Source organism: Pleurodeles waltl, chromosome 8 (genome assembly GCF_031143425.1).
Source record: "Pleurodeles waltl isolate 20211129_DDA chromosome 8, aPleWal1.hap1.20221129, whole genome shotgun sequence".
In the NCBI taxonomy this organism is placed as follows: Eukaryota; Metazoa; Chordata; class Amphibia; order Caudata; family Salamandridae; genus Pleurodeles; species Pleurodeles waltl.
Window position 1 is genome coordinate 82,009,187 of NC_090447.1, and position 24,295 is coordinate 82,033,481.

A 24,295-nucleotide genomic window follows, 5' to 3' on the forward strand; every position below is an offset into this window, starting at 1 on the left:
GTGGTAGACTATGTGATTGGCCTCAGGAAGCTGATGGCGCAATAGATGAGTCAACCAAAGGAAAACCTTCAGGTTAGCCAAGACCAGCAGAAGGAATGGTACAACCAGAAATCTACACTGATTGGGTATCAAGAAAGTCAGAAAGTGTTGGTGCGAAGACCTTTTGTCCCAGGGCTTTGGAAGACTAATGGTGTGGGCCATACAAGCTAGCTCAGAAAGTGTTTGAGGATAACTACTTGGTGAACACAGGTGCCACAAGGGAGCCCATGAGGTTGTTCCATGTGAACAGCCTGAAGCTTTATCTTCGCAGGGAATACACCGTGAGTGACATGGATATCACAGAAAAGTGGAGGAAGAGAGTGAGCCTCTTCCTGACATGCTGCATATTAACATCAAGGATGAGACTCTGGAAAGGGTGCAGTTAGTGTAGGAGGCTGGCCTGGCTTGTAGTGGGTACCAGAGGTACTTACACCTTGTGCCAGGTCCAGTTATCCCTTATTAGTGTAGAAGGTAGCAATGGCAAAGCAGCTTAGGCTGAACTAGGAGACATGTAAAGCTCCTACTATACCACTGGTGTCATATGCACAATATCATAAGAAAACACAATACACAGAAGTACTAAAAATAAAGGTACTTTATTTTTATGACAATATGCCAAAAGTATCTCAGTGAGTACCCTCAGCATGAGGATAAGTTATATACACAAGATATATGTACACAAACCAAAATTAGGTAAGTAATAGCAAGAAAAGTAATGCAAACAGTGTAAAGTTACAATAGATTGCAATAGGAGCACATAGGTATAGGGGCAACACAAACCATATACTCCAAAAGTGAAATGCGAACCACGAATGGACCCCAAACCTATGTGAGCTTGTAGAGGGTCGCTGGGACTGTAAGAAAACAGTGAGGCTTAGAAAAATAGCCCACCCCAAGACCCTGAAAGGTAGGTGTAAAGTGCACCTACTACCCCCAGAGAGCACAGAAGTCGTGATAGGGGGATTCTGCAGGAAGAACAAACACCAGCAATGCAACAACAGTGGATTTCCGGACCTGAGTACCTGTAAGACAAGGGGACCAAGTCCAATAGTCACGACAGTGTTGAGAGTGGGCAGGAGCCCAGGAAATGCCAGCTGAGGGTGCAAGGAAGCTGCCACCTGTTGGAAGAAGCTTGGAGTTCTGCAAGAAAGAAGAGGACTAGGAACTTACCCTTTGGAGGATGGATGTCCCACGTCTTGATAAAGCTTGCAGAGGTGTTCCCACGCAGAAAGACCGCAAACAAGCCTTGCTAGTTGCAAGGGTCACGGTAGAGGTTTTTGGGTACTGCTGTAGCCCAGGAGGGACCAGGATGTCGCCACTTGGAAGAGGAGACAGAGGGGGCGCCCAGCAACATAGGGAGCCCTCACAGAAGCAGGCAGCACCCGCAGAAGTACCTGAACAGGCACTTAGAAGAAAAGTGAACCGGAGTCCACCCGAAGTCACAAAAGGGAGTCCCACGACGCCGGAGGACAACTCAGAAGGTTGTGCACTGCAGGTTAGAGTGTCGGGGACCCAGGCTTGGCTGTGCACAAAGGAAATCCTGGAAGAGTGCACAGGAGCCGGAGCAGCTGCAAATCACGCGGTACCCAGCAATGCAGTCTAGCGTGGGGAGGCAAGGACTTACCTCCACCAAGCTTGGACTGAAGAGTCACTGGACTGTGGGAGTCACTTGGACGGAGTTGCTGAGTTCCAGGGACCACGCTCGTCGTGCTGAGAGGGGACCCAGAGGACCAGTGATGCAGTCTTTTGGGGCCTGCGGTTGCAGGGGGAAGATTCCGTCAACCCATGGGAGATTTCTTCAGAGCTCCTGGTGCAGAGAGGAGGCAGGCTACCCCCAGAGCATGCACCACCTGGAAACAGTCAAGAAAGCCGGCAGGATGAAGCGATACAAGGTTGCTAGTAGTCTTCTTGCTACTTTGTTGCGGTTTTGCAGGCGTCCTGAGCAGTCAGCGGTCGATCCTTTGGCAGAAGGTGAAGAGGGAGATGCAGAGGAACTCTGATGAGCTCTTGCAGTCGTTATCTGGTGAGATCCCCAAAGCAGAGACCCTAAATAGCCAGAAAAGGAGGTTTGGCTACCTAGGAAGAAGGATTGGCTACCAAGAGAGGTAAGAGCCTATCAGAAGGAGCCTCTGATGTCACCTGCTGGCACTGGCCACTCAGAGCAGTCCAGTGTGCCACAGACACCTCTGTTTCCAAGATGCCAGAGGTCTGGGACACACTGGAGGAGCTCTAGGCACCTCCCCTGGGAGGTGCAGGTCAGGGGAGTGGTCACTCCCCTTTCCTTTGTCCAGTTTCGCGCCAGAGCAGGGCTGGGGGATCCCTGAACCGGTGTAGACTGGCTTATGCAGAGATGGGCACCATCTGTGCCCATCAAAGCATTTCCAGGGGCTGGGGGAGGTTACTCCTCCCTAGCCCTCACACCTATTTCCAAAGGGAGAGGGTGTTACACCCTCTCTCAGAGGAAGTCCTTTGTTCTGCCTTCCTGGGCCAGGGCTGCCTGGACCCCAGGAGGGCAGAAACCTGTCTGAGGGGTTGGCAGCAGCAGCAGCTGAAGTGGAGACCACGGAAAGGCAGTTTGGCAGTACCCGGGTTTTGTGCTAGAGACCCGGGGAATCATGGAATTGTCACCCCAATGCCAGAATGGCATTGGGGTGACAATTCCATGATCTTAGACATGTTACATGGCCATGTTCGGAGTTACCATTGTGACGCTGTACATAGGTAGTGACCTATGTACAGTGCACACGTGTAATGGTGTCCCCGCACTCACAAAGTCCAGGGAATTTGCCCTGAACGATGTGGGGGCACCTTGGCTAGTGCCAGGGTGCCCACACACTAAGTAACTTTGCACCCAACCTTCACTAGGTGAATGTTAGACATATAGGTGACTTATAAGTTACTTAAGTGCAGTGGTAAATGGCTGTGAAATAACGTGGACGTGGACGTTATTTCACTCAGGCTGCACTGGCAGGCCTGTGTAAGAATTGTCAGAGCTCCCTATGGGTGGCAAAAGAAATGCTGCAGCCCATAGGGATCTCCTGGAACCCCAATACCCTGGTTACCTCAGTACCATATACTAGGGAATTATATGGGTGTACCAGTATGCCAATGTGAATTGGTAAATTTAGTCACTAGCCTGTTAGTGACAAATTTGGAAAGCAGAGAGAGCATAACCACTGAGGTTCTGGTTAGCAGAGCCTCAGTGAGACAGTTAGGCATCACACAGGGAACACATACAGGGCACATACTTATGAGCACTGGGGCCCTGGCTGTCAGGGTCCCAGTGACACATAGACTAAAACAACATATATACAGTGAAATATGGGGGTAACATGCCAGGCAAGATGGTACTTTCCTACAGTTAGTCCCTGAGTTAATGCCTTGGCAGAGAGTGTAGAGAGGTACTGTGAAGGTTTGTCAACCTCTTCCCACTGACCCCAGGATTCACACCTGTCTCTGTGCATGACATAGACACAGGAGACAATCTGCCAGCAAAGGACAGGATGTACAGAATGTCTGACCAGGTTGAGGGATGCCTTAAGGTGAAAGTTTCCAAAATGCGGGACCTGGGGGTCATTGAGAGATCTCATAGTCTTTTTTTGTCTAGTCCTATGGTTCTAGTACCACAGCAAGGATCTATTGACTTGTGGTTCTGTGTGGACTACTGAACCCTCAATGAGGTAACCAAAACCGATGCCCTTCGAGTCCCTAGAGGGGATAAGCTTATGGTTGAGCACCTTTGATCTGACCAGTGGTTATGGTTAGATCACATTAGCACCAAGTGCGATGGAAAAGACTGCATTTGCTATGCCAGAGAGTCTGTGTCAGTGCAAGGTGATGCTTTTGGGTTGAAGAATGTTCCTGCCACTATTCAGCGCCAGGTGAATCATGGTCTCACATCTTTGGAAAAGCCTTGTGTGGCCTATTTAGATGACACTGCTGTGTTCAGCAATTCATGGGAAGACCACCCAGGAAGGTGCCCCTTCCTGCACAAAAATAATCCTGCATGCGACAAAGGCGCCTTTGTGCAGTGGTGCAAGGGTGCCTGTGTTGATGCAAGGCAGCCCATTGTGCACTAGCACTGGGGAAAGGACCGGAATATGCCATATTGGGATACGTATGGTGCATTCCTGTCCTTTCCTTGTGACTTGCTGCACTTCGATACGCCACAATCACATAAGTATGGCCCTAAGTTTGTGACAGATCATAGGCCACTGAAATGGTTGATGACTATGAAGGGAGAGAATTCCAAGTTGTTGAGGTGGTCTCTTTTATTGTAATGGTTAGACTTTGTTGTGGAGCATAGAGCTGGATCAAGTCATGGGAAGGCTGAAGGACTTCTCTGATGGTTTTATCGATCGGACCCCCTAACCTCTCCAGGTCCGGAGTTAGTTTGGGGTTCATAGAGAGACTGCAGTACTGAACAGTGTGCACAGACTGAGGCTGTGTGCTGCATGTGGAAATGCTGGTAGTCTTGAGGATAGCAGTACTAGACAGTGGAGTATGCTGTGAATGTAGATTGAGTCCAGGATTAACCTTTTGATGCACATATCATTGTGGCAGACATCCAGGTGAGCTCTGGTCACTCCCATGAATCTAATCTAGTTGTAGGTTAATAAGCTTCAGAGTCCTGCTTGTTGTGAGAGATAGCCTTCAGGAGGAAGAAGAAAGGGGACAGATGCCTACTTCAAAAAAGCAGAACCCCCAACATGAAATTTCATATGTCCAGAAATGAAATCACATTTTGTGTCCGAAAAAGAACTATACGTTGGGGAGTCTCAGACCCCAAACTTTGTCATCTACCAAGCAGCCAGCCAGGCTGTGCGAGGAGTGGAAGCTCTGCAAGACTTCTGCAGGGTCCAGCCACTAGTCTCCTTGCTGGGCAGGAGACATCACCCAGGGAATCCAAGAACACCTGCCCTGGAGCCTGGAACACCAGTACCTACCTGCTCACCAAGACAAGTGTGCCCCTGAGGAAAAGGAGACCATTGTAGAGAGCAACATCCAGAAGGAAGTCTTGGCATGAGGACTCATTGTGCAAGGTGTGAGGAATCTACCCATGTGCTGATTGGGCCGTAGCCCATGTGGAGGACTGCACTGGCAACCTCGTATGCCAGGAGAGGCCACTGTGAACTGAGTTAGAGGAGAGCGGTAAAAAAAAACACTCCCTGCACCAACTGGGCCATCACCTGTGTGCTGTAGTAACTTGGTGACCCCATGTGCCAGGAGGGGCCGCTGTTGATAGGATTAAGAAGTATGACGGGAGAAACCCATCATCACACGGAATACACCAGATCCCATGTTCTGGATTGTATTGGTGACTCCATAAGCCAACTGTGGCCACTGTGAGCACTCACATCAGGCCAGCATGACCGTGATGTGAAGACGGAGTGGCGACCCTGTATGCCAGGAGAGGCCATTAGAGATGCTGGTGTTGAGAGGTGCAAATCATCTCCAGGGACCAAGAAACGTCTATGACCAAGGTGCAACCCAACTGCATTGTTTGGACTGCACCAATGGAGCCCCGTCGAAGCAAGGAGACCACCCCATATCCCCACTGATTGAGCAGTGACTTACAGCGTAACCACAGGAGCCGGAGAACCTCATCCTGTCTAAAATCTGCAGGAAGCGTGGTTCAACTAATAGAGCCAGCTCCTGTCAGGTGCTGTCGCATGTGACCTTAAGCGGCCTGACTCAGCCGATCTAGGAAAGGACAACTCTGTACCACTGCAGGGTTCTCTACTGCCAGAGTAGGCAAGCTGAAAATTGGGTCTTTGGGGCCCCAGGTGACATACCACCATGGTGCTGCTAATTGCTACACTGTAATGACTGAACTCACTAGCAGAGTTCAATGTAGGAACTCTTGAGTACGGCCTATTAGTTTACATTCCCTGGATGTGGCCATTAGTGAATGAGGGATAACACAGAACCTGTTGCACTACAGGGGAGAAGACAGTGAGTGGCTTGACAACTACTAGAGCCTGACCTCAAGAGGATGGTGTTATTGTTTTTGAATGTCATTTGTCTTTGCTTGTGTAGAGTTAGCATTAAAATACTTCTTTGTATACAAAACAAGTAGCTGACTGGACATTGATTTACTGTTGCGCTGCCTGCACGTTGAGTCATGAGTCATGTTCACCGATCTGTATCTGAGCTTCTCCTGAAGGATTCTTGACTGCTCGAGCTACGCTACCTAACTGACAGCAAGGAGCACAAGGGGGTACTTGACCCAGGTGAGCAGAATCCATAGTACGGTGGGCCGGGACACATCAGGGGTAGGGGTAAAAGGCCTCGACCACCTTGGCTGAGCCTGGTAATTGCTGTGTGCCTCGTGGCCCTCTGAATGGGGTTCTGACACTTATACTACCAGTTTCCGTGACAGTGTACTTTGAGATACCATTACCAACCAATACCATATGTATTTTACATTCCCTCCACCCATTTATTCTGTTTCATTCTTATCCTTTCATAGCGGTATCCCTCCATTAGCAGAAAAAAGTTTTTGGTTGACTCAATGACTACCTGTTTTTTTAAATGTTGCCAACAAACACACCTCCCACAGTGGTACTTTCAATAGAAGATACTGAGAGATAGCTAACCTAACTGTAGTGAGGTATAACTGTTTGACCTTGTGCAAAATAAATACTTATGTGGGTAATCTGGCATCTAAAATGGGTGCATTATGTTTTTCTGTAGCTGCACAGACCACCAGTGCCACCATAAAACACACCAGCAGCCAGAGATGTTGGAGGAGGCCCAGCCGGTCCAGGGAGAGGGAGCAGTCCCAATGGTGGCAGGGACAAGTGGTAAGTCATCTTGCTTTCTTATTGACAATACTTTATTTGTTAAGTGAGGCAGATATCCCACCCATCGCCTCTAGTCCCTGCCCACTGCATTTTGCTACCTAAAACAGCAGTGCATTTTAATTTTTTGCTGTAGTGCAGCCAGTGAAGTGTGCGTCTGTTGCAGCACAACAAAGTCTCCAATGCATACAGGGTGTAATGTGGGACTGAGTGCCTGATTGAAAGTCTGGCTGATGGAATACTCTGTGGCAAACATGACAAATAAAAGATATATCCTGTTTTCTGTACTACAGTGCATTGTTTATATCCTGTGCATTGTCTACTGTAATTCGGTGGTTGGGATATCTATTATCCTCTACATGTGCGATGGAGAATCTTATCTGCCAGACTCTATCAGCCCCTAAATTTGGACTCAGGATAGAATTGAAGAGGAAGTTGGAGAAGAACAGGACATTGCAATTATAAATTACTGACATAACATGCTACAGCTGCCCCAATAACATGCTGCAGAGTAGCAGACCCACCTGCATGGCTCTGTTAATGTTGAATAGTCAAGTATTAATTGTGCAGGATGCATACACTTTACTAATTAATGTCAGCTACTTTATTAACACACATAAAGTTTCACTATGAAATCCTTAACCTAAAATGACTTTTTCATTATGTTGGTGTTCTGTCTGAGGGCCTGATTTAGAGTTTGGCAGACGGGTTACTCTGTCACAAGCACAACAGATTTCCTGTCCGCCATATTATGATTCCAAAGGATAGAATGGGATCATAATATAGTTGATGGGATATCCGTCATATTTGTGACAGAGTAAACCCATCCGCCAATCTCTAAAGCAGGCACTTAGGGCCATATGTACAAACACATTTCAGTCAACACTTTTGCATTATGTGATGCATGTGTAGAAAAAACTTGTCCCTGTGACTAATCATCACATGCAAATTAATTTCCAAGGCTCGAGGGGACCATCAATGTTCTGCTACTGTGCCACTATAGACAGTATAAACAAGTGGTTGTGCTGAACATTGCAATTTGTGTTTTTGTTTTTACTTTACAGCTACTCCTGCTGCTGAAGCTGGTCAGCAACCATCTTGGCAGGAGATAGGCACCCAGGCTGTGGCTTCAAATGTGGAGGCCATAGCAGTTGAAGATTGCTGGCTGATGGCCTTGGATGAGCATGAGGAGGAGGCACAGGCCTCCAGTTCCTTGGACCGCCAGACAGACTCATCTCTAACTCGGCCACGCCAACTTCAGTGCTTCTGTCACCTGCAGACGGGGTCCACTGCCTCCTGGAACAACACCAGCCCCCCTCCTTTTCATCATCCGACCGTCTCCTCTACCAGGCCCTATGCTTGCTGGTGCTGGTTAGGCCCAGGCAGCAGATCCTTGTGTGGGATGTGGCAGACACAAAAACTGAACAGGGTGCCCTTAAAACCCTTCTGTATTTAACTTTTTTTGGGTGGGAGGGCCTGTTGGGGTGAAGAGGTTGGGAAGGGAAGTTAGGGAAAGGGTGAAAGGGACTTTTGAGGTTTTGCTTGGGGAGGGCTGTGGGCCTGTTGTTGGTGGAGAGGGCCAAAAGGGAAGTTGGGGAAAGGTTGAAAGGGACATGTTTCTGCTTGGGTGTGGGGGGTCCTATATTCGATGGAAAGGTAAGTTGGGGAAAGGGTGAAAAGCACATTTGTTTTCTTGGGGAAGGGGTGCGCCTGTTGTGGGTGGGGAGGGTGGGCTTTGAGAGTAAAAAAATAAGTGAACTTCAGTTGTTTCTTTGTCGCTATCTGTCTTTGCATTTCTAGTTAGTGTAGCATAGCATTGTAGTTTTGTGACAAAAGTGAGAAGAGAAGCTGTCCTTTGAAATTGTCACACATTATACTGTACATCAACGTTTCCCCCTCAACTTCCCTATCTGAAGTCCCATGCCAGTGGGACTTACCTTGTCTTGCAGTCCAGTAATTATACCCCACCATCACATTGGCACTGGGAACAGAAAACCCATTAATTCTGTTTCACTTTATTACTTGGTGAGGTTTTGTAGCATCCAGCCACCTATCAGTGATACTGTACACTAGTTGGTTTAGTTATTGCCCTTGTCCTACCCTCTGTAACTATTGACCACAAATAGGGTCTGCCAACAACATACACAAACATTTCAATCTTATTTATCTCTCCTTTCCAAGAACAAATTCAGTATTAAGTTATTAACTAGTTCTTCTTACCTGACTAGATCAAGCAATCTTTGCTGCTTCTCTTGATCTTCCCAAACCTTATTGCAGTGTTTCCCAATGGTACTTCTTAGTGCTGTAGCAGTAGTGGGCTAGCGCTAATAGGGAAGACATCACAAAGTGAGGCCCCATACCCACCTATTCTGAATGAGATCAACTTCAACTGTAGGATTATTCAAAAGGATTATCCATCACAGGCAACTAGACTGAAAGAAAACACAGATTTAGTGGGTAATCAAAGACTGAGGGACAGATTACGACATTGGCAGTCTGAGGACCGCCAATGTTGTGGTGGCTGTCAGGCCACTGTGGTTGTGGCGGTCCGACTGCCAAATTACAAGGTTGGCGGGCAGACCCGCCAACCTATCGCCATCCCCGCCAGGATCCTAGATCCCGACGGGCTGATGGTGGTGCAGGTTGCAATCAGCCAGGGTGGCACAACTCAGCACCGTCCTGCTGATCACAACCTTATTCTCTGCCAGCCTTTTCATGGTGGTTTCACTGCCATGAGAAGGCTGACAGAGAACACGTGCAGGGGGCCACAGAGGGGCCCCTGCACTGCCCATGCCCAGTGCAGACATTGAGCATTTCGAAAGTGCTGGTCCCCCGTGCATGCAGCAGCATTGCCACTGGCTCTACTACAAGCCAGTAATAATGCTGCCGCCACTTTAACTGAGAAGTGAGAACAATCCTTTACCACCAATCACAGACAAGTAGCTGCATGTACTGAGTGATTTGACGCGATGCGGATTCACGATGCTGGAGCTAAACGGTATAGGTACTATTTTGAAGCCGAGTTTCTTTTCCGTTTGAAGATGAAAAAATAGTCGTATGTGACGGTTTCTTCCAGTGATGGGATATACGTAAATATTTTCGTGTTCTGGGACTAGCTGAGAATCTGACAGCGGAAGGAGTATTTTCGATAGAAAAATCTACTCTCGGAACCCATTACAATGATTGGGTGTGCTTTATATTACGAATTTTGAGTAACGGCTTGTGATCCAAGGACTCAAGAATAATTAAGCCTTGAAGAAGTCCAATTTTGGACGAAACACGTGTCGGCTGATGCTACATGCGGGCTCAATGCACATCTTCCAGGCCCACTTAGTCTAAGATTTGATTATTTAAACAGAATATTTCGTTTTGTTTTGTTAGGTATATATTTGTGTGGTTTTGTTGTATTAACTCTTGTTTATAATGTGTATTTTAGAATTTGTATTTTTTGTAATAATAAATATTTTTGATATTTAAAAAAAACATTTTTTTCTTGTGTATAGGTACGTGTTGTTAAAAGGACTGACACCTTTGTTGAGAATGCAAGAATATTATTCTAGGGACTTTGTGTACTTTACATTGCTTTTCATTTAAAATTCTCAATTGTTTTTTTTTTTTTTTCTATATTTAAGATCTTGTGTGTGCTCCGCTAGTTTTTTCTTTTGTCTATTTTACTGGGTTCCTGTACAGGAATTCTGGGATGCACATTATGGCAACAGTGTGCTTTAGTGTTTGAGCACCTTCAGCCATTACTATACTCTAGGAATACTATGGGAATGTGCATTGACTTCTTTTCTAGTGTTGCCTTACATTTCTCTATAGCTGCATGTAGCTGGCTGATCAATCTCAGAAATGTCAACTGCTATAACATTTAGCTGAGTGCATCCATTATGTGACATGTGTCCACTGAAAGTAACCCCAAGACTACAGCCACTTAATTAGAGGAGTTTGATATTTCTAAAGTACTCTAAAAGTTTTAAAACCGGGTCCCTAGCCCCCCCAAAACTGTTTAAACATTTCCCTTAGAAGACTAAAAAAGTTAATGCAAAATAGACAAAAAAAACAAAAAAGGTAGAATGAAAATAATTCGCTTTGTGCTAAAACACTACCTGACCCATCCGTTCAGGTGGAATAGTTACTTACTTGAAAATGCAATTTTTTGTTGATTTTGCTGCCTCTTGAGTAGATAATCTTCTCAAGAAATCAGCCCTCTGAATGCAACTGCCCGCATTGGAAAATGGCGCCTGACGGCTTCCTAGCGACCAGAAGTCATGCTGGGGGGTGTGCAATCTCACTGGTCTCACCAGCCCTTTGGCCAGGGCCTTGCATTGTTCCCATTGCCATCGCATTGCTCAGGTGGGAGCAAAATTCTGCCACACAGTGATTGTCGGAATTTGGTCGGAACTCCAAATTACCAGAGTAACCAGAGTGACCACATTCCACCAATTTGACGAGCGTCATCAAATTGTCGACCCGAGCTTAATGGAAATGTCTTACTTGCTTTTTCATTTTCCTGAAGTTTGTGAAGTGCCCAGATGTCCTGTGGGAAAATCCCACAGAGATGTCTTTGCAGAGCTTACTTGCCTGTCCTGTAACTGCTCAGTGCAATATGTATCTTGGGCATCTCGTTAAATAAATAAATCGATCAATCAATGCTTATGAAGCACGGCTACTCACCCGTGAGGGTCTCAAGGTGTTGGGAGGAGAGGGGGACCTCAACCAAAAGCCACCAGGGTTCTTGGCGCTGGGCGGCATCCAGGCGCGGACGGGCACAGACGAGCTTGCCTCCGTCCATTAAGAACAGGAGGGGGGAGCAGTCAGGTGGGAGGGCGGGAAAGGTGCTTTGTGGGGAGGGAGCAGGGGCGAAGGAAGAGGGGAGAAAGGAAAAAGCACTAGGGAAAAACAAGGGGTGATAGAAGAAAAAGGCAGAAAATGTCAAAGTGACAGAGTGACGGAGAGAAGAAAAGAAAAGGAAAATCATAGAAGAGAAAGGCAGAAAATGCAAGAGTGAAAGAGCGACAGAGAGAAGAAAAGAAAATGAAAAGAAAAGTTAAATAGTAGTCAGAGCGTGGTTTCCTTTATGAAATTGGTGGTACTGGAACATAAATTATATGTGATTCCATTCTGGGGGCAATCTCTTGGGTGCACATTTCGTAATTATAAACAGGGAGAGTAACAGAAGATTAATGCACAGCTAAACGTGTACATGACATAAGTTACTTTAGGGTTTGCATTTATTATTCACGCACACAAGTGCTGTCTCTAGAACACCTGCTACTGATGTACCTAGTGGTTTCTTTATCTCCTTGAGTCTGAGTGTCCGAGTCGACATCATCCCCTCCCCCTTTTGGGGCTATCATTGGTGCCGAGTTTGTAAGAACTCCGGCCAGTGAGAGCTCTGTTAGGGCATGGGGAACTTGCCTCGCCCTTGCAGCTGAATCTAAGGGGCGTCAGCTCTCTTGACCTTGCCACATTCACTACCATAACCTCTATTAGACTCCAGGCCCACGATTTCACCATGATTGTGGCTGCAAGATGAAGGCTGTCACCGTGAAAGTATCTTATTTGCACATAGCAGTGGGAAACTTGTGAAAGGTGTTGGAGGACCTTAGGGCAGAAATATGAACTTCTAGACAGGCAACACAAATACTTAGGCCCAAATTTAAGAGGGCCTAGTGCCAACTATTGCCACATTAGTATCATTATTTTTTATGCTAATGTGGCTATGGTGTGGCAAAAACACATTTACAAAGTGGAGCAATGCTTGCATCCACATTATGCTTGCGCCAGGTATAATGTATGCAAGCGGGGGCATTCCCCCATTAGTGGAACCACAAAAATGACACAGTGGAATCTCTGAGAATCCACTGTGCCATTTTGTGTAGCATTTTTTAACGCCTGTGCAGAGCAGAGCAGACATTAAAAAGAGGCACACCATTATTTATAATGGGACTCCATGTACTTTGCAGGATTCGTGCCAACACTTTTGCCGTTAATCCTGCAAAGTACAAATATAGCGTAAACATTTTTGACACTATTGTCCCCAACCTGCACCATGGTGGGAACCATGTGGCATAGTAATGAGACAGGGAAACTTTTTCAAGCAGTGCATCATGCCAAGCAAGAAATACATATAAGTAAGGATTCATTTAGGTCTCAGCAAAGACATATAGCATGCATGAAATAGAGAGAAAAGTAGCTTTACCACAGATAGATCTCTGCAGTCTAGGTGGAGATCTTCCTATGGTAAAGTACAGGGAAAGGTTTTCTATACTTGACCATAGGAAGATCGCCACCACGCTGGAGGTCTCTGCGCACAATATAATGAGTCAGTATACGATCAGAGGCAGTTGCAAAGAAACTTAAGAATATCTCACCAATGCTGAACAAACAGAAGAGTGTATCACAGTGATGAGCACACCTTAATAACGTGGTCTACCTGTGTCACAGTGATGTATGCGCCGTATTGAAGAGCAGGTATGGGCACATTGCTTGTAAGCATTAAGGGCCAGATGTAGGAAACTTCAATTTTGCCACTTGCAAATTGCTAGTCTGACCGACTCGCAATTTGCAACTCGCAAAATTGGATGCAGAAAGGTGTCTCAGACACCTTCTGCGACTCGCTGTGGGGTCGCAAAGACCCACCTCATCAATATTCATGAGGTGGGTCGCAGTTTGCGACCCCATAGCGAGTCCCTGCACTCACAGGGATGGTGGCCTGCTGTAGTCAGCAGACCTCCATGTCTGTGACTGCTTTGTCAATAAAGCAGTTTTTTTTTTCAATTTGAAAAAATGCAAAACGAGATGCAAAATGAAAACTAAACCGAAACCATTTGGTTTCGGTTTTTTCAGAGCAGGCAGTGGTCCATGAGACCACTGCCGGCTCTGTTTTTTTTTTTTTTCCAGCATTCACAAAGGGGAGGGGGTCCCATGGGGATCCCTTCCCTTTTGCGAATGAGTTACCACCAGTGTGACACTGGTGGTAACTGCGAGTTGGTTTGCGACCGCATTCGCGGACACAAAGCAACTCTGAATGGCGATGCGGTCGCAAATAGGAAGGGAACACCCCTTCCTATTTGTGAGTCGCATCCCCAAATTGCGAGTCAGTAGCGACTCGCAATTTGGGGATGAGCATCGCGTTCAGACTTTTGCATGCCGCAAACTGCGTTTTTCGCAGTTTGCGACATGCAAAAGGCTTTGTACATCTGGCCCCAAACCACTTATCGATAAAGTGAAAACAGTTGGAAACTTGGATCTGTCAGGAAGTGTCATTGTCGGAATTTGCCGACTACTACACCAATGACAAGGTGCTATGCATATTCTTGCACCTTCACCTGTTTTCTTACAAAAGCCTGTCTGAATGTTCTGCCATAATATCAATTCAAAGATATTGTAGGGCACAAATATCATGTAAAGAATACTGTGACATGAAGAGTATTGTGGGATAGAATTTTGCATGTAAGAATACTGTTTTTTAAGTGTTCTTAATATTGTTGTTAAAAATATTGTTGTGTTCAATATTGTAATGTGTATCATTTTTTTATGTGTATTTATTGATTGTAATTATTCTTTTAAAATATTACATACACTAATAGGAAGTTTGTATTTTGGTATTGACCCTGTATTGTGCATATTTGACTGAATGATGGAGGGCGCCAACACTCTAGCCCACCACCCGCTGACTCTGGCCAAACGTGTACCTAAGAAAGCCAGCTGGTTCACCACCGAACTCCAAGAATCAAAGCGTACCCGCAGACCTTTAGAGAAAAAATGGAGGAACAGCCAAACAGCGAAGACCTTGCCTTATTCAGAGCCGCAACCGCTGCCCACTGATGAAAAATCAAGAACGCAAGGAAGGACGCACTCCAGAAGCGCATAAACTCCTCCGCACACAACTCTAGGGAACTCTTCTCAGTCATCAACGAGGTCACAGATCCCCTCACCGAAGTCACCAACATACCCCGTCACAGGAACTCTGCGACAAACTCGCCAACTTTTTTCACCACAAAATCCAGGACATCTACGACAGCTTCCATCCGGAAAATTCTGGCACCGGAACCTGTGACCGACCCCCCTCCCTAGAACCAACCCAGACCATCCACAGCTGGGCCACACTCACCACAGAGGAAACAGTCAGCATCATGAACAACACCCACTCCGGAGCCCCCACGGACTCCTGCCCGCACCACATATACATCAGAGCCAGCGCATCCATCTCCCCAAGCTCCGGAACACAATCAACTGCTCCATCAACACTGGCACCTTCCCTGAGGACTGGAAACACGCCGAAATATGTCCTCTCCTGAAGAAACTTTCGGCCGACCAATCAGAACTGAAGAATTTCCGGCCCATCTCGCTGCTACCCTACCCCGCCAAAGTACTGGAGAAAGGAATCAACTTACAACTACATAATTTAATCGAGGCCAACAACCCCCTTGACAGCTCCCAGTCTGGCATCCACAGCAACCACAGCACAGAGACAGCCTCCCTGGCAGCCACCGACGACATCCGATTACTCCTAGACCGCAGCCACACCGCAGCACTCATTCTCCTTGACCTCTCAGCAGCAGTCAACACCGTCTCCCACAGCACTCTGAGCACCAGAGTCCACTACACAGGAATCGTGGAAGAGCTCTGGAATGGATCCACTCCTTCCTCTCTGGGAGGATGCAGAGGGTCAGACTCCCGCTCTATACTTCCAGACCCACAGGAGTCAACTGCGGAGTCCCCCAAGGATCATCACTGAGTCCCACACTGTTCAATGTATATATGGCCCCTCTCGCTGCCGTCACTAGAAGCCACAGTGTGAACATTGTGTCATATGACGATGACACACAACTCATCATTTCCCTCACCGAGGACCCGGACACGACCAAAAGTAACTTCCACTCAGGAATGGAAGCCGTCGCCATCTGGATGAGAGAAAGCTGCCTCAAGCTCAACTCGGACAAGACTGAGCTCATCATCTTCGGATATGCCACCTCAGCTTGGGACGACTCCTGGTGGCCCACATCCCTCAACTGGTCTCTAATTATTTCAAGTGATTATTGACATTTGTAGGGCCAGACTCTCCTAGATTTTTCAATATCACCAAATGTTTCCAGGCAGCAGGAGTAGAGCTCACACATTTATAGGAATGATGGGAGCTATTCTTTGTTGTGAGGTAAAGCTACTGCCATAATTCCCTTGATCAAATTTGTCTTGGGTTTAACATATGCCTCTGGAACTCCACATCTCACACTCTGAATACGAAAGGGGTTAGACTTACTATTCCTACTCCTGTCAGTGCAACAGTAGGGAAAACACTGAATGTCAGAAGGGTTACATTTAATATTCCCAATCCAGTCTAACCAGTAGCAAGGAAAGTGTTGCACTTCGGAGAGATTAAGGGCCAGATGTAGCAAAAAGCCAATTTGCGACTTGCAAATTGCGAGTCCCTGCGACTCGCAATTTGCAACTCGCAAATTGGTATGCAGAACGGTGTCTCAGACACCGTCTGCGAGTCGCTATGGGGTCGCAATGACCCACCTCATTAATATTAATGAGGTGGGTCGCAAATTGCGGCCCCATAGCGAGTCTAGGCACTCGCAAACATGGAGGCCTACTGTAGTCACAGACCTCCATGTTCCATGTTCGTGACTGCTTTTAAATAAAGCAGGTTTTTTTTTTAAGTGTAGCCCGTTTTCCTTAAAGGAAAACGAGCTGCACTTAAAAAAAAAAAAAAAACTTTAGTTTCTGTATTTTTTCAGGGCAGGTAGTGGTCCCTTGGACCACTACCTGCCCTGAAAAAATAGTTTTGGGTCCATTCACAAAGTGGAAGGGGTCCCATGGGGACCCCTTCCAATTTGCGAGTGGGTTACCATCCACTTGAAGTGGATGGTAACTGCGACACCATTTGCGACCGCATATGCGGTCGCAAATGGTATTGCATACCACTCCGAATCGCAAATAGGAAGGGAACACCCCTTCCTATTTGCGGTTCTGAAATGCATATTGCGAGTCGGTCCCGACTCGCAATATGCATTTCTGCATTGGAAACTGGAATTTGCGACTCGCAAATAGTTTCCTGCATCTGGCCCTAAATTTACTGTTCCCACTTCAGTCAAGGCAAAGGTAGGGAAAACGCTGGACTTTGGAAGGGTGAAATATACTATTCCTACTTCAGTCAGCGCAACATAATGGAAAGTGTTGGACTTTAGAGGGGTTAAATTAACTATTCCCACTCCAGTTGAAGCAACAGTAGAAAAAAGGTTGGACTTCAGAGGTTCTAGATGTAGGGCATCATTACTAGTACAGCGGTCTGAAGACCTCCGATAGCCCTACTGTGAAAAGAAGTTGAAAAAGATTTGCTGTTGCAAAGAAGAATGTAGAGGGAGCTGCAGTGAAGTCAGGCTGATTGGTGATGCACCTTTGGCGGATCGATGAGCAGGTAGGTTCTGGTCTCCTCAGTGCTCAGCGCAATTTTTGGTCAAAATAGTTGCACGTTTTGGATTTGGGCTATCTGGGCACCTTTGGCACCACTTCAAAAGGTCCACAGCTGGAGGGGCACCACTTGGAGGGTCAGGACTCAGGCAGGCTGGGTTCAGCTGCATGTCCAAGATAGTGGGAGCCTCATCCGTTCCTGAGGCTCTGATCAGGAGGCCAGCCAACTAGCCCTTGGAGTCACTGTGGTAGCCCTGGGTTTAAGCAATAGACCAGGGCTCAAGCAGCTGGGCAGGCCTCTGGGCATTCACGGCAGGCTTCAGGCAGCAGCGCAGTCCTTCTAAGGACTCTGAAGTACACAGCAGGCCACGGCAACAGGCAGACCTCTGAGAGTTCCTCCGCAGGTCCAGAAAGTGAACTGAAGAGTGGGTCTGAGGGTCCTATATTTATGCCTGGTGCATTCTTTGAAGTAGGAGACGTTTCTTGAATTTCCCTTTTCTAGTATGGTTGGAATTTCCTGCCTCACTGCCCTGGGTCCAGACTGGCTACAGTTGTATAATCTACAAGTTTGGTGTAGTTTTAGAAGGTCTGCTTCCCTACCCATGGGTGACACAGGTGAATTCAGTTCAATGCACCAGCGCTGAATGTGAAAGAGGTTATTGTAGCCCTGCAGAACCATACACAATGCATTGTTGAAGAAGAGGTATTGCTTTTACATTAATTACAGTCCATGCAATGGAATCAGGGCCACTGCGGTAACAGAAACACTCCTATTTCATGATTGACAATATCACAGACACAGAACTAAGAAGAATAGACACTTTTAGCTAAACACATTTATTACATGAGGAAAAACCTGTTTCGCAGCACATCAAAAATAACTACACAGGATATCATAAAAACAGCAAACAGGCACATTGTGAACAACAAAAATAAATTGAACATTTTTAACATGATTAAAATGTAATCTAAAACCTAACACCCTAAAACCAACTTCTATGTGCTACCCTAGTAGTGCATTGAGAGTAGAACAACTTGCAGTCTAGAGTTTCTTAGGGAGAAGCAACACACTGCATATCTTGTTGACAGCAAAAGCTGTTGTTATTAGTGGAGACATGAAGGCAGTGTTCCCTGTGAAGGGCAAACGCGCCATGTAGTAGCGCCTTCCTCCAGGGCTCAGCTTTATCAGCATCAGATGAGATGTAGCATTTTTGAAGAGTGCTGGCAGAGACACAAGTGGACAAGTGGAAATCCTTATATACTAAGGGGCTGATTTAAGAGCTCCTAGCTCCTCCTTGCACCACTTTAGTGTCATTTGTTATGCTAATGTGGCTCAACAAGGCCAAAATCGCTGCGTCAAATTTACAAAGTGGCGCAATGCATGCATTGAGCCACTTTGTAACCCTTTGTGCTACATTGTGCCTTTGCCAGGCATAATGTATGCAAAGGGGGCGTTCCCCCATTAGAGGGGGGCTGAAAACATGGCGTAAAGTAATCTAAAAGATTTCTTTGCATCATCTATTTTGGCACTTTTAACCCCTGCTCAGAGCCGGCGTTAAAAGGAGGCAAGCCATTGTTTTCAATGGGCCTCAACGGGCTTTGCAGGATTAGCGTCAACATTTTCAATGCTAATCTAGAAAAGCTCCAAACTTGCGTCAAACATTTTGACGGTAGTTCCCCTAACAACCACCATGGTGCATCGTATCTTAGATAGGGGGGCACTAGGGGGTGCAAGAAAAATAGCGATGCACTGGGTGCAGCGCCACTTTTCTTAAATCAGAGCCTAAGTCTTATCAGAGACTGGAACTGTCTGGACATAAGTTTAGGAATGTCTTACCTAGATAATGTACATCAAGGTGACCGTCCCAGGCGGTACCTGTACCTGTACCTGTAATGTACATATAAGATGAAAGGTTGTCAATTCTGACTACACTGTTTTGGCTATATGTCTGTATTTGTACTTATTTGACCTAGACATAGTGATAAGTAGACACTTGTCACATACAGATGTGGCATTAGGTGTTATACCTAGGTCATTATCTGAATGATGTGACACTTTTACAGTTCCTAGAAAGAAAAGGTCAGACAACATCTCCGTCAGTGGCAGACATGAAAATGATTCTGCATAAACTGGTAAAGATGGTGACTTACAGAAGCTAAGATGGAGTCGGGCCTACTCCAAAATTGAGTCTGATCATAAGACTTTATGGCACTACAGGCTCAACGGCCTAGGTGTAGTTCTTTGTGTGTAAGCAGGGCCCCGGCTATTCATGTGTAAGTAGGGCTGTGCACAGCTCCGTCCCCCCCATCCTGCCAGTGATTGCCCAATCAGGCAGACCTGGTCCCTATATTGTGTGGCTGTCTGTGAGGAATATACGAAGGCCAAATGACACTCACACCGTCATGTGACCCAGGAACAAGCTGCAGGCACCAAATAGGACAGATAAATCACAACTTTCTAAAATCCGAATTTTCAAAATTGTGACTTAAAATCCAACTGTACCTGTAAAGAAGACTTTGCATTACAATTTCACAGACACCAAACATGACTTCCTTACCTGCCCTCAATCAAACATTATCACTTATTAAATGTAATAATGTAACCCAATGTTGTCTTACGGGAAATTTGTGGGATTTTCACTACCAAGGCATGTAAAACTTAAAAGTACATGTAACAATTTGTGATCACAATGTACCCTGCCCTATGGGCTGTCTAGGGCCTTCTATAGGGATGATGTATATGTAATAAAAAGGAAATTTAAGGCATTCAAGGGGGTCATTTCACCAAGTTTAATTGGCAGTTTAAAGCTGCCAACAGGCTGCAATAGCAGGCCTAGGACATGTACTTAAGTGGGTGGCACAATTAGTGTTGAAGTCCCACAAGTAGCTTTTAATTTATCAGCCTGTTACTAGGAAGTTATAAGTACGTTAAATATCCCAATTAGGTGTGAGTCAATTTGACCGTGTTTTAGGGAGTGAACACAAGCATGTTAGCACTGGTTAGTAGTGGTAAAGAACACAGAGTCCTACAGCCAACAAAAACGAATTCAGCAAAAGTAGGAGGGGTAAAGGCAAGTAGTTTGAGGGAAGACCACCCTAAGGCTGGCAGGTGTAACACCAAGGCCCATATTTATGGGGAATTGGCAAAGGGCAGCATCGCAAGTCCTCTTGATGTTCTGCCCTACGCCAATGTGAAAGGGCTGGAATGCACTGTATTTATGAAATACAGAGCATTCCTGACCTTTACCCTGCGCTGGTGCACAATTGGCCACCTAGTGCCAATGTAGGTACCCTTGCACTATGGTGCAGGGGTGCCTGCGTTGCATGAAGGATTGTTTTTGTGCAGGATGTGACACCTTCCTGCACAAAAACAATCCAGTGAGGCGTTTTCCTCTTTCCATGTGTGCTGCAGAATACATTGAAAGAGGAAAAAACAAGGAGAAACAAAAATGATTAAGTAAATCTGGGGCAGAGTTAAAATACATGGGTGTTGCATGAGAAACCCCACTGCAGCACCCATTGAATGCCTCCCTGGTGCAGAGTAAGACTTGGGCTGCTTTGTCTTAGTCCATATCTATGACGCCACTCAAAGTAGCTTGGCGTGGCCTCATAGATATGGTTGGGAGACTTGCTTTGCCGGAGCATCAAAAAAGTAATGCTCAAGCGGCGCAAGCCTCTCAGAAATATGCCCCCAAGTTTTGTCAACCGATCCAGGTGTTGGAGGTCCAGAAATGATCTGCCAGGAATTTGGACAACCAGTGGTGGAATGTGGGTCATTTTCCACAGTTCACAACGTCTAAAATTAAGAGGAAGGCAGGTATGATTGGGAATAGCATAAGGAGGGATGATCTGGATGGTGCCTTGCCAAATGAAGATGTCTTGGTGGTCAGAGTGTGGGTGCACACATTGTTGGTGAAAGTGACAGAGAGACTTCTTGAGATTCAGAAGAGTAGGAGGAAGAGGTGTTTACCTTTCAGGTAAAAGGACTGATAATCTTGTTATGTTGATTGTTGTGGGCTATTACTTCTGTGAGTGTATTTCCTATTTTTTGTTGTTTCATTCTCATGCACATTCTGTATTGTAGTTTTGCTTGTACTATATGATTGGTTCTAGTAGGGTAATATTTATTTTGTTGATGTAATAGAGGAAAGTGCTGTACCATCCTGCATAATCACCTAACTTGAAGGTGTTCTGGGGTGTTGGATCAGAGGCATTCTTGAGTGGAAGGTGGAACCCAGGTATTTTATCCAAATTCCATGAGCAGCAGCCACTGGGTGTTTACTCTTCTTCAATCATAAATTAAACCTTGTTCTTACTTTAACTGTCTGCCCTGCATCTTCATACATTCCAAGCACTTAGGGGCATATTTACAAGCCTCGTACGCCGCCAGTGTGTCACTTTTTGTGACGCACCAGCGGCTCATAGTGCAGACCCATATCTACAAGGCCACGCAAAGTGACTGTGTGTGGCTTTTCATGGCATTGTAAATATGGTGTAAAGCACCACACTCTGCGCTCACACTGGGTGGGGCGGGTGCGATGCATGGGGTTGGTAGTGAGTGGGGGTAAAATTTTACTAAAAAAATAAAAAATAAAAAGCTTACCTGATCCACCGCCGCACCGCTCCTCTTTCTCCCATCACTGCAGGCACAGGCTCCCAGCCTGCCCTGTGGCCAATAGTGTCAGGATTGGCTGGGAGCATCCAGCCAGGGCACTCCCAAGCAGACTGGGAGCCTGTTCCTATTCTCAACAGCCTGGCAACACGGTACCAGGCTGGAGAGAGCACACTGCGCATGTTTGTTTGGCTGGCCCAAGACAGCCGGCCAAACACACATGCACTCTGAGGGAAGTGCACAATGCACTCCCCTCACTGCTCATCACCCCTAATTCCCCGCCTCTTTCACACCGAAAGGATTATAAACCCAGTTTATTATCCTTTTGTTGTGAAAGGTTTTGCAGCTTCTGCTGCTGGCGGGGGTGGGGTGCAACACTCCTCCTCCCTAACGGAGGAGCCGCCAAGCCGCCACTGAGTGAGAGTTGCTGTGTTGCCTCACACTGCATCAGGGAGGTGTACCATGGGCGTTGGGGTGGGTGCTCTCATGCATTCCCAGATTTAGAGGAATCTGTAAACCTGGGAATGCATCCTAGCTGTACACCGCACCAAGCTAGACACAACTTGTTTCCTCTTTCTATGTGTGCTGCAGCACACATAGAAAGAGGAAAATGTCTCTCTGGATTGTTTTTGTGCAGGAAGGTGCCCCTTCCTGCACAAAAACATTCCTGCTGACAATGCAGACACCCTTGCACCATGGTGCATGGATGGCTGCATTGGCGCTAGGCACCAATTTGTGTGCCAAAGCAGCGGGAAAGGACAGGAATGCACCATATTTCATAATTATGGTACATTTCTGCCTTTTCCTTGTGGTACAGGACAGCGCAGCAAGGTCACTTGCTGAGCTGCCGTGAGCCACGGGACTTGTAAATATGAACATCAGACTTCAGAATACTACCAATGGAACAATCCCCTCATCTGTGAAAAACCAATAGTAACAAGCAAACGCCATGATTACATGAGAGATGTCATAGTCACATTACTGTTTGGACTTTTTTTAAATATTATTGTTGAAATATATGTGAGGCCAACGTACATAGCGTTTGTTGTGTTTCATGAACTTTTATTTATAATAACATTGTCTTCTTTTGACTTGACTAATGTCAATATCAGTGTCTTCCTGCAGATTCCTACATTTCATACCTTAAACATCCTAAAAACTTTCTCTTGTACTGTCTATCGTCACTCTTTTACTCCTACCTCACCAGAGGAGCTCCTTCCTACACTTAAAATGGTAGGCAGCATGTACCTCTTCTGACCCTTTTCTGCTCTCATTTTCTTCCTAATTTGCCTCTCTTCTCTTTTTTATATTTTCCCTGCTCATCTGCTGTTATGACAAATGATTCAAAAAGGCATCTTCAATTGATGAAAAAGGCTCCAGTTTTTTAATCTCCACAGACACCACCACCTTTCCTCTATCTTTATCATTTAAACCTCTCATCAGTATTATGGACTATGCAAAGGTCCCTGAGATTTATGCTCCTCTAGGTATCATTCAACATGTGTCTCAACATGTATCCTATGCCACAGAATCCCCTCAGTGGGCACCTCTCTCTCAGATCCAAATCCATCACCTGTGAGTTTCCCAAGGATTCCTCTTGGAACTGCTTCTCTTCCTTGGATACACCAGCTCTGTCAGAGACATCATTTTCGACTTTAAATTGTAATACTATCTTTATACTGATGTCATCAGATTTTCTTTTTCAATAGCGTCATTGCTTTCCTCCAATCAAAAAACTATTACTGCCTTATAGCAATTCAGCACTGAATCCACCTCATTCAATAATGCTCAGCTCCTCAAAGAAGGAAGTCATCCATTGAGCTGTCTTATCACTCTCCAGCACTCATCATATCCACTGCCTTCCTGGTTACAATCTGACATCATTCTCATGCACCAGGTAGCAATGTCCCTCTTCAACAACAGCATGGAGGTGCAACCATTCATCATCTCCATCACGACACCCAACAGATTGCAATCGCTTAACATGAGGAGATTCTGCACCCACAACCCATTCCAGACACCCAACCTAAGTAACAATATACTAGTTATAATCAAACCTAATTATTGTCACACCCTGCTGGTAGGGTTCTCTGCCCATGTATTTGCTCTTTTTGGTAAAATTATTAATTAAGACCCTTCCTTATTACACAACCCATATTGCGACTCACTGCAATCATCTGCAGGTACATCATTGGCTGGCCAAAAAGAGGCCACAATTCAAACTACTTTTCAACAGAGCCCATCCCTATCACCAAGAGTGTCTTCAACACCACTCCCATACCTGCAGTCTGTTCAAGCAACTTCTTCAAACACATGAGGCCATTTTGTCCTTCATCAAACTACTGATAATTTGAGCATTGGAATGTCTTCATCAGTTAAATCAGAACAACCACTAAACACCCACCTGCCAGAAGCAGAT

The 24,295-nt window shown here is 46.0% G+C and overlaps 1 protein-coding gene across 1 annotated transcript in view; it reads left to right on the forward strand.

Moving 5' to 3' along the window:
• LOC138249474 (vomeronasal type-2 receptor 26-like) overlaps positions 1–24,295 on the forward strand; it is a 206,640-nt gene that overhangs the window by 166,654 nt on the left and 15,691 nt on the right. The window lies entirely within an intron of this gene.